This window comes from Pseudorasbora parva, chromosome 20 (genome assembly GCF_024679245.1).
Source record: "Pseudorasbora parva isolate DD20220531a chromosome 20, ASM2467924v1, whole genome shotgun sequence".
Taxonomy (NCBI): Eukaryota; Metazoa; Chordata; class Actinopteri; order Cypriniformes; family Gobionidae; genus Pseudorasbora; species Pseudorasbora parva.
This window is the reverse complement of record NC_090191.1, coordinates 16295989-16309144: the sequence shown is the minus strand read 5'-3', so window position 1 is coordinate 16309144 and position 13156 is coordinate 16295989. Positions and strand designations below refer to the sequence as shown.

Sequence of the window (13156 nt, the reverse complement as noted above, 5' to 3'; positions counted from 1 at the left end):
TATGTTCAGACTGAACAAAACATTGTAGTGATACTGCCCCAGTTTAGGTTAATATGAGAGGATTACTATTTCTGCATTTATTCAACATCTGCCCTACAAAATGACTGCACAAAATGACTGCATTTATTCAACATCTGCCCTACAAAATGACTGGAATTCAATCGCATTGCTCATGAAGGAATGGACAATCACACAAAAGGGTATGAAGAAACCCGCTCTTTTGCCTAAACGCTCTTGTGTGCCAAAAAGCACCACTCTGCCCCGTGTGAGGCTCGAACTCACAACCTTCAGATTATGAGACTGACGCGCTGCCTATGAGATTCACAACTCTGTGCGCCAACGAGGCATGTGCTGTGGCCAGTGTGAGTGGTGGAGCACTAGCTTCTGGATCATCTGCCATTCGGTGCAGCTCCAAACACGCTGCTCACCGTGAGCTGTCATGTCAGGATGGCCGAGCGGTCTAAGGCGCTGCGTTCAGGTCGCAGTCTCCCCTGGAGGCGTGGGTTCGAATCCCACTTCTGACAGACCTAACCTTTGGTTGCGGGCTCCAGGTAGAGTCTTTAACCCTCTGGCAAGTTGACCCAGTAACACACTAATATTGACGAAGCACTGCATTTCAGTTCATGTCAAAGCCAATGGAACACTACGGTACCTCTGACCACCGGCATCGTATGAACTTTAAAGTAACACTTTTGTGCCATGTATGGAATTTCCATGCAGTTTCCAGGGAATGTCATGTCCAGACATTTCATGAAATTGGACATGTTTTATAGAATAGCATTCAATGGAATACCATGTTGCGATGTTTACCGGAATGAGAACTTGTTTATGAAAGGGTATTCATGTTTTGTTTGGGGTTTCTTTGGAGGGATGCAATGGGATTCTTGGAGTTTGACTGTGATGTCATGGACTGAAATTTTGGGGGTGCAGTAGAATTTCATGGCAAGGAATTCCTGGAAATCTCTTGGAATGACATGTCATGGGTTTATGGGCTGTGGGATGGAATGTCATGGAATGAGATTCATGAAATGTCAAGCGAAACATTACATCACTACTGACAAGAAACATCATGAGAATGAAAGAGTTATGTTCAACCTGAACAAAACATTGTAGTGACACTGCCCCATTTTAGGTGAATATGAGAGGAATACTATTACTGCATTTATTCAACATCTGCCCCACAAAATGACTGGATTTCAATCGCATTGCTCATGAAGGAATGGACAATCACACAAAAGGGTATGAAGAAACCCGCTCTTTTGCCTAAACGCTCTTGTGTGCCAAAAAGCACCACTCTGCCCCGTGTGAGGCTCGAACTCACAACCTTCAGATTATGAGACTGACGCCCTGCCTAACTGCGCCAACGAGGCGTGTGCTGTTGTCAGTGTGAGTGGTGGAGCACTAGCTTCTGGATCATCTGCCATTCGGTGCAGCTCCAAACACGTTGCTCACCGTGCGCTGTCATGTTAGGATGGCCGAGCGTTTTAAGGCGCTGCGTTCAGGTCGCAGTCTCCCCTGGAGGCGTGGGTTCGAATCCCACTTCTGACAGACCTAACCTTTGGTTGCGGGCTCCAGGTAGACTCTTTAACCCTCTGGCAAGTTGACCCAGTAACACACTAATATTGATGAAGCACTGCATTTCAGTTCATGTCAGAGCCAATGGAACACTACGGTACCTCTGACCACCGGCATCGTATGAACTTTAAAGTAACACTTTTGTGCCATGTATGGGATTCTGTGGAATTTCCATGCAGTTTCCAGGGAATGTCATGTCCTGACATTTTATGAAATTGGACATGTTTTATAGAATAGCATTCAATGGAATACCATGTTGCAATGTTTACCGGAATGAGAACTTGTTTATGAAAGGGTATTCATGTTTTGTATGGGGTTTCTTTGGAGGGATGCAATGGGATTCTTGGAGTTTGACTGTGATGTCGTGGACTGAAATTTTGGGGGTGCAGTAGAATTTCATTGCAAGGAATTCCTGGAAATCTCTTGGAATGACATGTCATGGGTTTATGGGCTGTGGGATGGAATGTCATGGAATGAGAATCATGAAATGTCAAGCGAAACATTACATCACTACTGACAAGAAACATCATGAGAATGAAAGAATTATGTTCAACCTGAACAAAACATTGTAGTGACACTGCCCCATTTTAGGTGAATATGAGAGGAATACTATTACTGCATTTATTCAACATCTGCCCTACAAAATGACTGGAATTCAATCGCATTGCTCATGAAGGAATGGACAATCACACAAAAGGGTATGAAGAAACCCGCTCTTTTGCCTAAACGCTCTTGTGTGCTAAAAAGCACAACCCTGCCCCGTGTGAGTCTCGAACTCACGACCTTCAGATTATGAGACTGACGCGCTGCCTAACTGCGCCAACAAGGCATGTGCTGTGGCCAGTGTGAGTGGTGGAGCACTAGCTTCTGGATCATCTGCCATTCGGGGCAGCTCCAAACACGCTGCTCACCGTGCGCTGTCATGTCAGGATGGCCGAGCGGTCTAAGGCGCTGCGTTCAGGTCGCAGTCTCCCCTGGAGGCGTGGGTTCGAATCCCACTTCTGACAGACCTAACCTTTGGTTGCGGGCTCCAGGTAGACTCTTTAACCCTCTGGCAAGTTGACCCAGTAACACGCTAATATTGACGAAGCACTGCAATTCAGTTCATGTCAGAGCCAATGGAACACTACGGTACCTCTGACCACCGGCATTGCATGAACTTTAAAGTAACACTTTTGTGCCATGTATGGGATTCTGTGGAATTTTCATGCAGTTTCCAGGGAATGTCATGTCCTGACATTTCATGAAATTGGACATGTTTTATAGAATAGCATTCAATGGAATAACATGTTGTGATGTTTACCGGAATGAGAACTTGTTTATGAAAGGGTATTCATGTTTTGTTTGGGGTTTCTTTGGAGGGATGCAATGGGATTCTTGGAGTTTGACTGTGATGTCATGGACTGAAATTTTGGGGGTGCAGTAGAATTTCATGGCAAGGAATTCCTGGAAATCTCTTGGAATGACATGTCATGGATTTATGGGCTGTGGGATGGAATGTCATGGAATGAGAATCATGAAATGTCAAGCGAAACATTACATCACTACTGACAAGAAACATCATGAGAATGAAAGAATTATGTTCAACCTGAACAAAACATTGTAGTGACACTGCCCCATTTTAGGTGAATATGAGAGGAATACTATTACTGCATTTATTCAACATCTGCCCTACAAAATGACTGGAATTCAATCGCATTGCTCATGAAGGAATGGACAATCACACAAAAGGGTATGAAGAAACCCGCTCTTTTGCCTGAACGCTCTTGTGTGCTAAAAAGCACAACTCTGCCCCGTGTGAGGCTCGAACTCACGACCTTCAGATTATGAGACTGACGCGCTGCCTAACTGCGCCAACGAGGCATGTGCTGTGGCCAGTGTGAGTGGTGGAGCACTAGCTTCTGGATCATCTGCCATTCGGTGCAGCTCCAAACACGCTGCTCACCGTGCGCTGTCATGTCAGGATGGCCGAGCGGTCTAAGGCGCTGCGTTCAGGTCGCAGTCTCCCCTGGAGGCGTGGGTTCGAATCCCACTTCTGACAGACCTAACCTTTGGTTGCGGGCTCCAGGTAGACTCTTTAACCCTCTGGCAAGTTGACCCAGTAACACGCTAATATTGACGAAGCACTGCAATTCAGTTCATGTCAGAGCCAATGGAACACTACGGTACCTCTGACCACCGGCATCGCATGAACTTTAAAGTAACACTTTTGTGCCATGTATGGGATTCTGTGGAATTTTCATGCAGTTTCCAGGGAATGTCATGTCCTGACATTTCATGAAATTGGACATGTTTTATAGAATAGCATTCAATGGAATAACATGTTGAGATGTTTACCGGAATGAGAACTTGTTTATGAAAGGGTATTCATGTTTTGTTTGGGGTTTCTTTGGAGGGATGCAATGGGATTCTTGGAGTTTGACTGTGATGTCATGGACTGAAATTTTGGGGGTGCAGTAGAATTTCATAACATGGAATTCCTGGAAATCTCTTGGAATGACATGTCATGGGTTTATGGGCTGTGGGATGGAATGTCATGGAATGAGATTCATGGCATGTCAAGCGAAACATTACATCACTACTGACAAGAAACGTCATGAGAATGAAAGAATTATGTTCAGACTGAACAAAACATTGTAGTGACACTGCCCCAGTTTAGGTTAATATGAGAGGAATACTATTTCTGCATTTATTCAACATCTGCCCTACAAAATGACTGGATTTCAATCGCATTGCTCATGAAGGAATGGACAATCACACAAAAGGGTATGAAGAAACCCGCTCTTTTGCCTAAACGCTCTTGTGTGCCAAAAAGCACCACTCTGCCCCGTGTGAGGCTCGAACTCACGACCTTCAGATTATGAGACTGACGCGCTGCCTAACTGCGCCAACAAGGCATGTGCTGTGGCCAGTGTGAGTGGTGGAGCACTAGCTTCTGGATCATCTGCCATTCGGTGCAGCTCCAAACACGCTGCTCACCGTGAGCTGTCATGTCAGGATGGCCGAGCGGTCTAAGGCGCTGCGTTCAGGTCGCAGTCTCCCCTGGAGGCGTGGGTTCGAATCCCACTTCTGACAGACCTAACCTTTGGTTGCGGGCTCCAGGTAGAGTCTTTAACCCTCTGGCAAGTTGACCCAGTAACACACTAATATTGACGAAGCACTGCATTTCAGTTCATGTCAAAGCCAATGGAACACTACGGTACCTCTGACCACCGGCATCGTATGAACTTTAAAGTAACACTTTTGTGCCATGTATGGGATTCTGTGGAATTTCCATGCAGTTTCCAGGGAATGTCATGTCCTGACATTTCATGAAATTGGACATGTTTTATAGAATAGCATTCAATGGAATACCATGTTGTGATGTTTACCGGAATGAGAACTTGTTTATGAAAGGGTATTCATGTTTTGTTTGGGGTTTCTTTGGAGGGATGCAATGGGATTCTTGGAGTTTGACTGTGATGTCATGGACTGAAATTTTGGGGGTGCAGTAGAATTTCATGGCAAGGAATTCCTGGAAATCTCTTGGAATGACATGTCATGGGTTTATGGGCTGTGGGATGGAATGTCATGGAATGAGATTCATGGCATGTCAAGCGAAACATTACATCACTACTGACAAGAAACGTCATGAGAATGAAAGAATTATGTTCAGACTGAACAAAACATTGTAGTGACACTGCCCCATTTTAGGTGAATATGAGAGGAATACTATTACTGCATTTATTCAACATCTGCCCTACAAAATGACTGGATTTCAATCGCATTGCTCATGAAGGAATGGACAATCACACAAAAGGGTATGAAGAAACCCGCTCTTTTGCCTAAACGCTCTTGTGTGCCAAAAAGCACCAATCTGCCCCGTGTGAGGCTCGAACTCACGACCTTCAGATTATGAGACTGACGCGCTGCCTAACTGCGCCAACGAGGCATGTGCTGTGGTCAGTGTGAGTGGTGGAGCACTAGCTTCTGGATCATCTGCCATTCGGTAGAGCTCCAAACACGCTGCTCACCGTGCGCTTTCATGTCAGGATGGCCGAGCGGTCTAAGGCGCTGCGTTCAGGTCGCAGTCTCCCCTGGAGGCGTGGGTTCGAATCCCACTTCTGACAGACCTAACCTTTGGTTGCGGGCTCCAGGTAGACTCTTTAACCCTCTGGCAAGTTGACCCAGTAACACGCTAATATTGACGAAGCACTGCAATTCAGTTCATGTCAGAGCCAATGGAACACTACGGTACCTCTGACCACCGGCATCGCATGAACTTTAAAGTAACACTTTTGTGCCATGTATGGGATTCTGTGGAATTTTCATGCAGTTTCCAGGGAATGTCATGTCCTGACATTTCATGAAATTGGACATGTTTTATAGAATAGCATTCAATGGAATAACATGTTGTGATGTTTACCGGAATGAGAACTTGTTTATGAAAGGGAATTCATGTTTTGTTTGGGGTTTCTTTGGAGGGATGCAATGGGATTCTTGGAGTTTGACTGTGATGTCATGGACTGAAATTTTGGGGGTGCAGTAGAATTTCATGGCAAGGAATTCCTGGAAATCTCTTGGAATGACATGTCATGGGTTTATGGGCTGTGGGATGGAATGTCATGGAATGAGATTCATGGCATGTCAAGCGAAACATTACATCACTACTGACAAGAAACGTCATGAGAATGAAAGAATTATGTTCAGACTGAACAAAACATTGTAGTGACACTGCCCCAGTTTAGGTTAATATGAGAGGAATACTATTTCTGCATTTATTCAACATCTGCCCTACAAAATGACTGGATTTCAATCGCATTGCTCATGAAGGAATGGACAATCACACAAAAGGGTATGAAGAAACCCGCTCTTTTGCCTAAACGCTCTTGTGTGCCAAAAAGCACCACTCTGCCCCGTGTGAGGCTCGAACTCACGACCTTCAGATTATGAGACTGACGCGCTGCCTAACTGCGCCAACGAGGCATGTGCTGTGGACAGTGTGAGTGGTGGAGCACTAGCTTCTGGATCATCTGCCATTCGGTGCAGCTCCAAACACGCTGCTCACCGTGAGCTGTCATGTCAGGATGGCCGAGCGGTCTAAGGCGCTGCGTTCAGGTCGCAGTCTCCCCTGGAGGCGTGGGTTCGAATCCCACTTCTGACAGACCTAACCTTTGGTTGCGGGCTCCAGGTAGAGTCTTTAACCCTCTGGCAAGTTGACCCAGTAACACACTAATATTGACGAAGCACTGCATTTCAGTTCATGTCAGAGCCAATGGAACACTACGGTACCTCTGACCACCGGCATCGTATGAACTTTAAAGTAACACTTTTGTGCCATGTATGGGATTCTGTGGAATTTTCATGCAATTTCCAGGGAATGTCATGTCCTGACATTTCATGAAATTGGACATGTTTTATAGAATAGCATTCAATGGAATAACATGTTGTGATGTTTACCGGAATGAGAACTTGTTTATGAAAGGGTATTCATGTTTTGTTTGGGGTTTCTTTGGAGGGATGCAATGGGATTCTTGGAGTTTGACTGTGATGTCATGGACTGAAATTTTGGGGGTGCAGTAGAATTTCATGGCAAGGAATTCCTGGAAATCTCTTGGAATGACATGTCATGGGTTTATGGGCTGTGGGATGGAATGTCATGGAATGAGATTCATGGCATGTCAAGCGAAACATTACATCACTACTGACAAGAAACGTCATGAGAATGAAAGAATTATGTTCAGACTGAACAAAACATTGTAGTGACACTGCCCCAGTTTAGGTGAATATGAGAGGAATACTATTTCTGCATTTATTCAACATCTGCCCTACAAAATGACTGGATTTCAATCGCATTGCTCATGAAGGAATGGACAATCACACAAAAGGGTATGAAGAAACCCGCTCTTTTGCCTAAACGCTCTTGTGTGCCAAAAAGCACCCCTCTGCCCCGTGTGAGGCTCGAACTCACGACCTTCAGATTATGAGACTGACGCGCTGCCTAACTGCGCCAACGAGGCATGTGCTGTGGCCAGTGTGAGTGGTGGAGCACTAGCTTCTGGATCATCTGCCATTCGGTGCAGCTCCAAACACGCTGCTCACCGTGCACTGTAATGTCAGGATGGCCGAGCGGTCTAAGGCGCTGCGTTCAGGTCGCAGTCTCCCCTGGAGGCGTGGGTTCGAATCCCACTTCTGACAGACCTAACCTTTGGTTGCGGGCTCCAGGTAGACTCTTTAACCCTCTGGCAAGTTGACCCAGTAACACGCTAATATTGACGAAGCACTGCAATTCAGTTCATGTCAAAGCCAATGGAACACTACGGTACGTCTGACCACCGGCATCGCATGAACTTTAAAGTAACACTTTTGTGCCATGTATGGGATTTTGTGGAATTTTCATGCAGTGTCCAGGGAATGTCATGTCCTGACATTTCATGAAATTGGACATGTTTTATAGAATAGCATTCAATGGAATACCATGTTGTGATGTTTACCGGAATGAGAACTTGTTTATGAAAGGGTATTCATGTTTTGTTTGGGGTTTCTTTGGAGGGATGCAATGGGATTCTTGGAGTTTGACTGTGATGTCATGGACTGAAATTTTGGGGGTGCAGTAGAATTTCATGGCAAGGAATTCCTGGAAATCTCTTGGAATGACATGTCATGGGTTTATGGGCTGTGGGATGGAATGTCATGGAATGAGATTCATGGCATGTCAAGCGAAACATTACATCACTACTGACAAGAAACGTCATGAGAATGAAAGAATTATGTTCAGACTGAACAAAACATTGTAGTGACACTGCCCCATTTTAGGTGAATATGAGAGGAATACTATTACTGCATTTATTCAACATCTGCCCTACAAAATGACTGGATTTCAATCGCATTGCTCATGAAGGAATGGACAATCACACAAAAGGGTATGAAGAAACCCGCTCTTTTGCCTAAACGCTCTTGTGTGCCAAAAAGCACCACTCTGCCCTGTGTGAGGCTCGAACTCACGACCTTCAGATTATGAGACTGCCGCGCTGCCTAACTGCGCCAACGAGGCATGTGCTGTGGCCAGTGTGAGTGGTGAAGCACTAGCTTCTGGATCATCTGCCATTCGGTGCAGCTCCAAACACGCTGCTCACCATGCGCTGTCATGTCAGGATGGCCGAGCGGTCTAAGGCGCTGCGTTCAGGTCGCAGTCTCCCCTGGAGGCGTGGGTTCGAATCCCACTTCTGACAGACCTGACCTTTGGTTGCGGGCTCCAGGTAGACTCTTTAACCCTCTGGCAAGTTGACCCAGTAACACGCTAATATTGACGAAGCACTGCAATTCAGTTCATGTCAGAGCCAATGGAACACTACGGAACCTCTGACCACCGGCATCGCATGAACTTTAAAGTAACACTTTTGTGCCATGTATGGGATTCTGTGGAATTTTCATGCAGTTTCCAGGGAATGTCATGTCCTGACATTTCATGAAATTGGACATGTTTTATAGAATAGCATTCAATGGAATAACATGTTGTGATGTTTACCGGAATGAGAACTTGTTTATGAAAGGGTATTCATGTTTTGTTTGGGGTTTCTTTGGAGGGATGCAATGGGATTCTTGGAGTTTGACTGTGATGTCATGGACTGAAATTTTGGGGGTGCAGTAGAATTTCATGGCAAGGAATTCCTGGAAATCTCTTGGAATGACATGTCATGGGTTTATGGGCTGTGGGATGGAATGTCATGGAATGAGATTCATGGCATGTCAAGCGAAACATTACATCACTACTGACAAGAAACGTCATGAGAATGAAAGAATTATGTTCAGACTGAACAAAACATTGTAGTGACACTGCCCCAGTTTAGGTGAATATGAGAGGAATACTATTTCTGCATTTATTCAACATCTGCCCTACAAAATGACTGGATTTCAATCGCATTGCTCATGAAGGAATGGACAATCACACAAAAGGGTATGAAGAAACCCGCTCTTTTGCCTAAACGCTCTTGTGTGCCAAAAAGCACCACTCTGCCCCGTGTGAGGCTCGAACTCACGACCTTCAGATTATGAGACTGACGCGCTGCCTAACTGCGCCAACGAGGCATGTGCTGTGGCCAGTGTGAGTGGTGGAGCACTAGCTTCTGGATCATCTGCCATTCGGTGCAGCTCCAAACACGCTGCTCACCGTGAGCTGTCATGTCAGGATGGCCGAGCGGTCTAAGGCGCTGCGTTCAGGTCGCAGTCTCCCCTGGAGGCGTGGGTTCGAATCCCACTTCTGACAGACCTAACCTTTGGTTGCGGGCTCCAGGTAGAGTCTTTAACCCTCTGGCAAGTTGACCCAGTAACACACTAATATTGACGAAGCACTGCATTTCAGTTCATGTCAGAGCCAATGGAACACTACGGTACCTCTGACCACCGGCATCGTATGAACTTTAAAGTAACACTTTTGTGCCATGTATGGGATTCTGTGGAATTTCCATGCAGTTTCCATGGAATGTCATGTCCTGACATTTCATGAAATTGGACATGTTTTATAGAATAGCATTCAATGGAATACCATGTTGTGATGTTTACCGGAATGAGAACTTGTTTATGAAAGGGTATTCATGTTTTGTTTGGGGTTTCTTTGGAGGGATGCAATGGGATTCTTGGAGTTTGACTGTGATGTCATGGACTGAAATTTTGGGGGTGCAGTAGAATTTCATGGCAAGGAATTCCTGGAAATCTCTTGGAATGACATGTCATGGGTTTATGGGCTGTGGGATGGAATGTCATGGAATGAGATTCATGGCACGTCAAGCGAAACATTACATCACTACTGACAAGAAACGTCATGAGAATGAAAGAATTATGTTCAGACTGAACAAAACATTGTAGTGACACTGCCCCATTTTAGGTGAATATGAGAGGAATACTATTTCTGCATTTATTCAACATCTGCCCTACAAAATGACTGGATTTCAATCGCATTGCTCATGAAGGAATGGACAATCACACAAAAGGGTATGAAGAAACCCGCTCTTTTGCCTAAACGCTCTTGTGTGCTAAAAAGCACAACCCTGCCCCGTGTGAGGCTCGAACTCACGACCTTCAGATTATGAGACTGACGCGCTGCCTAACTGCGCCAACGAGGCATGTGCTGCGGCCAGTGTGAGTGGTGGAGCACTAGCTTCTGGATCATCTGCCATTCGGTGCAGCTCCAAACACGCTGCTCACCGTGCGCTGTCATGTCAGGATGGCCGAGCGGTCTAAGGCGCTGCGTTCAGGTCGCAGTCTCCCCTGGAGGTGTGGGTTCGAATCCCACTTCTGACAGACCTAACCTTTGGTTGCGGGCTCCAGGTAGACTCTTTAACCCTCTGGCAAGTTGACCCAGTTACACGCTAATATTGACGAAGCACTGCAATTCAGTTCATGTCAGAGCCAATGGAACACTACGGTACCTCTGACCACCGGCATCGCATGAACTTTAAAGTAACACTTTTGTGCCATGTATGGGATTCTGTGGAATTTTCATGCAGTTTCCAGGGAATGTCATGTCCTGACATTTCATGAAATTGGACATGTTTTATAGAATAGCATTCAATGGAATAACATGTTGTGATGTTTACCGGAATGAGAACTTGTTTATGAAAGGGTATTCATGTTTTGTTTGGGGTTTCTTTGGAGGGATGCAATGGGATTCTTGGAGTTTGACTGTGATGTCATGGACTGAAATTTTGGGGGTGCAGTAGAATTTCATGGCAAGGAATTCCTGGAAATCTCTTGGAATGACATGTCATGGGTTTATGGGCTGTGGGATGGAATGTCATGGAATGAGATTCATGGCATGTCAAGCGAAACATTACATCACTACTGACAAGAAATGTCATGAGAATGAAAGAATTATGTTCAGACTGAACAAAACATTGTAGTGACACTGCCCCAGTTTAGGTGAATATGAGAGGAATACTATTTCTGCATTTATTCAACATCTGCCCTACAAAATGACTGGATTTCAATCGCATTGCTCATGAAGGAATGGACAATCACACAAAAGGGTATGAAGAAACCCGCTCTTTTGCCTAAACGCTCTTGTGTGCCAAATAGCACCACTCTGCCCCGTGTGAGGCTCGAACTCACGACCTTCAGATTATGAGACTGACGCGCTGCCTAACTGCGCCAACGAGGCATGTGCTTTGGCCAGTGTGAGTGGTGGAGCACTATCTTCTGGATCATCTGCCATTCGGTGCAGCTCCAAACACGCTGCTCACCGTGAGCTGTCATGTCAGGATGGCCGAGCGGTCTAAGGCGCTGCGTTCAGGTCGCAGTCTCCCCTGGAGGCGTGGGTTCGAATCCCACTTCTGACAGACCTAACCTTTGGTTGCGGGCTCCAGGTAGAGTCTTTAACCCTCTGGCAAGTTGACCCAGTAACACACTAATATTGACGAAGCACTGCATTTCAGTTCATGTCAGAGCCAATGGAACACTACGGTACCTCTGACCACCGGCATCGTATGAACTGTAAAGTAACACTTTTGTGCCATGTATGGGATTCTGTGGAATTTCCATGCAGTTTCCAGGGAATGTCATGTCCTGACATTTCATGAAATTGGACATGTTTTATAGAATAGCATTCAATGGAATACCATGTTGTGATGTTTACCGGAATGAGAACTTGTTTATGAAAGGGTATTCATGTTTTGTTTGGGGTTTCTTTGGAGGGATGCAATGGGATTCTTGGAGTTTGACTGTGATGTCATGGACTGAAATTTTGGGGGTGCAGTAGAATTTCATGGCAAGGAATTCCTGGAAATCTCTTGGAATGACATGTCATGGGTTTATGGGCTGTGGGATGGAATGTCATGGAATGAGATTCATGGCATGTCAAGCGAAACATTACATCACTACTGACAAGAAACGTCATGAGAATGAAAGAATTATGTTCAGACTGAACAAAACATTGTAGAGACACTGCCCCATTTTAGGTGAATATGAGAGGAATACTATTACTGCATTTATTCAACATCTGCCCTACAAAATGACTGGATTTCAATCGCATTGCTCACGAAGGAATGGACAATCACACAAAAGGGTATGAAGAAACCCGCTCTTTTGCCTAAACGCTCTTGTGTGCCAAAAAGCACCACTCTGCCCCGTGTGAGGCTCGAACTCACGACCTTCAGATTATGAGACTGACGCGCTGCCTAACTGCGCCAACAAGGCATGTGCTGTGGCCAGTGTGAGTGGTGGAGCACTAGCTTCTGGATCATCTGCCATTCGGTGCAGCTCCAAACACGCTGCTCACCGTGCGCTGTCATGTCAGGATGGCCGAGCGGTCTAAGGCGCTGCGTTCAGGTCGCAGTCTCCCCTGGAGGCGTGGGTTCGAATCCCACTTCTGACAGACCTAACCTTTGGTTGCAGGCTCCAGGTAGACTCTTTAACCCTCTGGCAAGTTGACCCAGTAACACGCTAATATTGACGAAGCACTGCAATTCAGTTCATGTCAGAGCCAATGGAACACTACGGTACCTCTGACCACCGGCATCGCATGAACTTTAAAGTAACACTTTTGTGCCATGTATGGGATTCTGTGGAATTTTCATGCAGTTTCCAGGGAATGTCATGTCCTGACATT

The 13156-nt window shown here is 45.7% G+C and overlaps 22 non-coding genes across 22 annotated transcripts; 12 read left to right on the top strand and 10 right to left on the bottom strand.

Annotated features, from left to right (window-relative positions):
* The first annotated feature begins 441 nt into the window (after positions 1-441).
* Positions 442-524, top strand: trnal-cag (transfer RNA leucine (anticodon CAG)). Its single transcript has one exon. It is a non-coding gene; the product is annotated as a tRNA-Leu (tRNA).
* Positions 525-2330: 1806 nt separating this feature from the next.
* Positions 2331-2404, bottom strand: trnam-cau (transfer RNA methionine (anticodon CAU)). The gene has a single exon. It is a non-coding gene; the product is annotated as a tRNA-Met (tRNA).
* Positions 2405-2499: 95 nt separating this feature from the next.
* Positions 2500-2582, top strand: trnal-cag (transfer RNA leucine (anticodon CAG)). Its single transcript has one exon. It is a non-coding gene; the product is annotated as a tRNA-Leu (tRNA).
* A 782-nt stretch (positions 2583-3364) lies between these two features.
* On the bottom strand, positions 3365-3438 carry trnam-cau (transfer RNA methionine (anticodon CAU)). Its single transcript has one exon. It is a non-coding gene; the product is annotated as a tRNA-Met (tRNA).
* A 95-nt stretch (positions 3439-3533) lies between these two features.
* On the top strand, positions 3534-3616 carry trnal-cag (transfer RNA leucine (anticodon CAG)). The gene has a single exon. It is a non-coding gene; the product is annotated as a tRNA-Leu (tRNA).
* A 782-nt stretch (positions 3617-4398) lies between these two features.
* On the bottom strand, positions 4399-4472 carry trnam-cau (transfer RNA methionine (anticodon CAU)). The gene has a single exon. It is a non-coding gene; the product is annotated as a tRNA-Met (tRNA).
* A 95-nt stretch (positions 4473-4567) lies between these two features.
* trnal-cag (transfer RNA leucine (anticodon CAG)) lies at positions 4568-4650 on the top strand. The gene has a single exon. It is a non-coding gene; the product is annotated as a tRNA-Leu (tRNA).
* Positions 4651-5432: 782 nt separating this feature from the next.
* On the bottom strand, positions 5433-5506 carry trnam-cau (transfer RNA methionine (anticodon CAU)). The gene has a single exon. It is a non-coding gene; the product is annotated as a tRNA-Met (tRNA).
* A 95-nt stretch (positions 5507-5601) lies between these two features.
* Positions 5602-5684, top strand: trnal-cag (transfer RNA leucine (anticodon CAG)). The gene has a single exon. It is a non-coding gene; the product is annotated as a tRNA-Leu (tRNA).
* Positions 5685-6466: 782 nt separating this feature from the next.
* Positions 6467-6540, bottom strand: trnam-cau (transfer RNA methionine (anticodon CAU)). The gene has a single exon. It is a non-coding gene; the product is annotated as a tRNA-Met (tRNA).
* Positions 6541-6635: 95 nt separating this feature from the next.
* On the top strand, positions 6636-6718 carry trnal-cag (transfer RNA leucine (anticodon CAG)). Its single transcript has one exon. It is a non-coding gene; the product is annotated as a tRNA-Leu (tRNA).
* Positions 6719-7500: 782 nt separating this feature from the next.
* trnam-cau (transfer RNA methionine (anticodon CAU)) lies at positions 7501-7574 on the bottom strand. Its single transcript has one exon. It is a non-coding gene; the product is annotated as a tRNA-Met (tRNA).
* A 95-nt stretch (positions 7575-7669) lies between these two features.
* trnal-cag (transfer RNA leucine (anticodon CAG)) lies at positions 7670-7752 on the top strand. Its single transcript has one exon. It is a non-coding gene; the product is annotated as a tRNA-Leu (tRNA).
* A 951-nt stretch (positions 7753-8703) lies between these two features.
* On the top strand, positions 8704-8786 carry trnal-cag (transfer RNA leucine (anticodon CAG)). The gene has a single exon. It is a non-coding gene; the product is annotated as a tRNA-Leu (tRNA).
* Positions 8787-9568: 782 nt separating this feature from the next.
* Positions 9569-9642, bottom strand: trnam-cau (transfer RNA methionine (anticodon CAU)). The gene has a single exon. It is a non-coding gene; the product is annotated as a tRNA-Met (tRNA).
* A 95-nt stretch (positions 9643-9737) lies between these two features.
* On the top strand, positions 9738-9820 carry trnal-cag (transfer RNA leucine (anticodon CAG)). Its single transcript has one exon. It is a non-coding gene; the product is annotated as a tRNA-Leu (tRNA).
* A 782-nt stretch (positions 9821-10602) lies between these two features.
* trnam-cau (transfer RNA methionine (anticodon CAU)) lies at positions 10603-10676 on the bottom strand. Its single transcript has one exon. It is a non-coding gene; the product is annotated as a tRNA-Met (tRNA).
* A 95-nt stretch (positions 10677-10771) lies between these two features.
* On the top strand, positions 10772-10854 carry trnal-cag (transfer RNA leucine (anticodon CAG)). Its single transcript has one exon. It is a non-coding gene; the product is annotated as a tRNA-Leu (tRNA).
* A 782-nt stretch (positions 10855-11636) lies between these two features.
* Positions 11637-11710, bottom strand: trnam-cau (transfer RNA methionine (anticodon CAU)). The gene has a single exon. It is a non-coding gene; the product is annotated as a tRNA-Met (tRNA).
* A 95-nt stretch (positions 11711-11805) lies between these two features.
* trnal-cag (transfer RNA leucine (anticodon CAG)) lies at positions 11806-11888 on the top strand. Its single transcript has one exon. It is a non-coding gene; the product is annotated as a tRNA-Leu (tRNA).
* Positions 11889-12670: 782 nt separating this feature from the next.
* Positions 12671-12744, bottom strand: trnam-cau (transfer RNA methionine (anticodon CAU)). Its single transcript has one exon. It is a non-coding gene; the product is annotated as a tRNA-Met (tRNA).
* Positions 12745-12839: 95 nt separating this feature from the next.
* trnal-cag (transfer RNA leucine (anticodon CAG)) lies at positions 12840-12922 on the top strand. Its single transcript has one exon. It is a non-coding gene; the product is annotated as a tRNA-Leu (tRNA).
* The last annotated feature ends 234 nt before the right edge of the window (positions 12923-13156 follow it).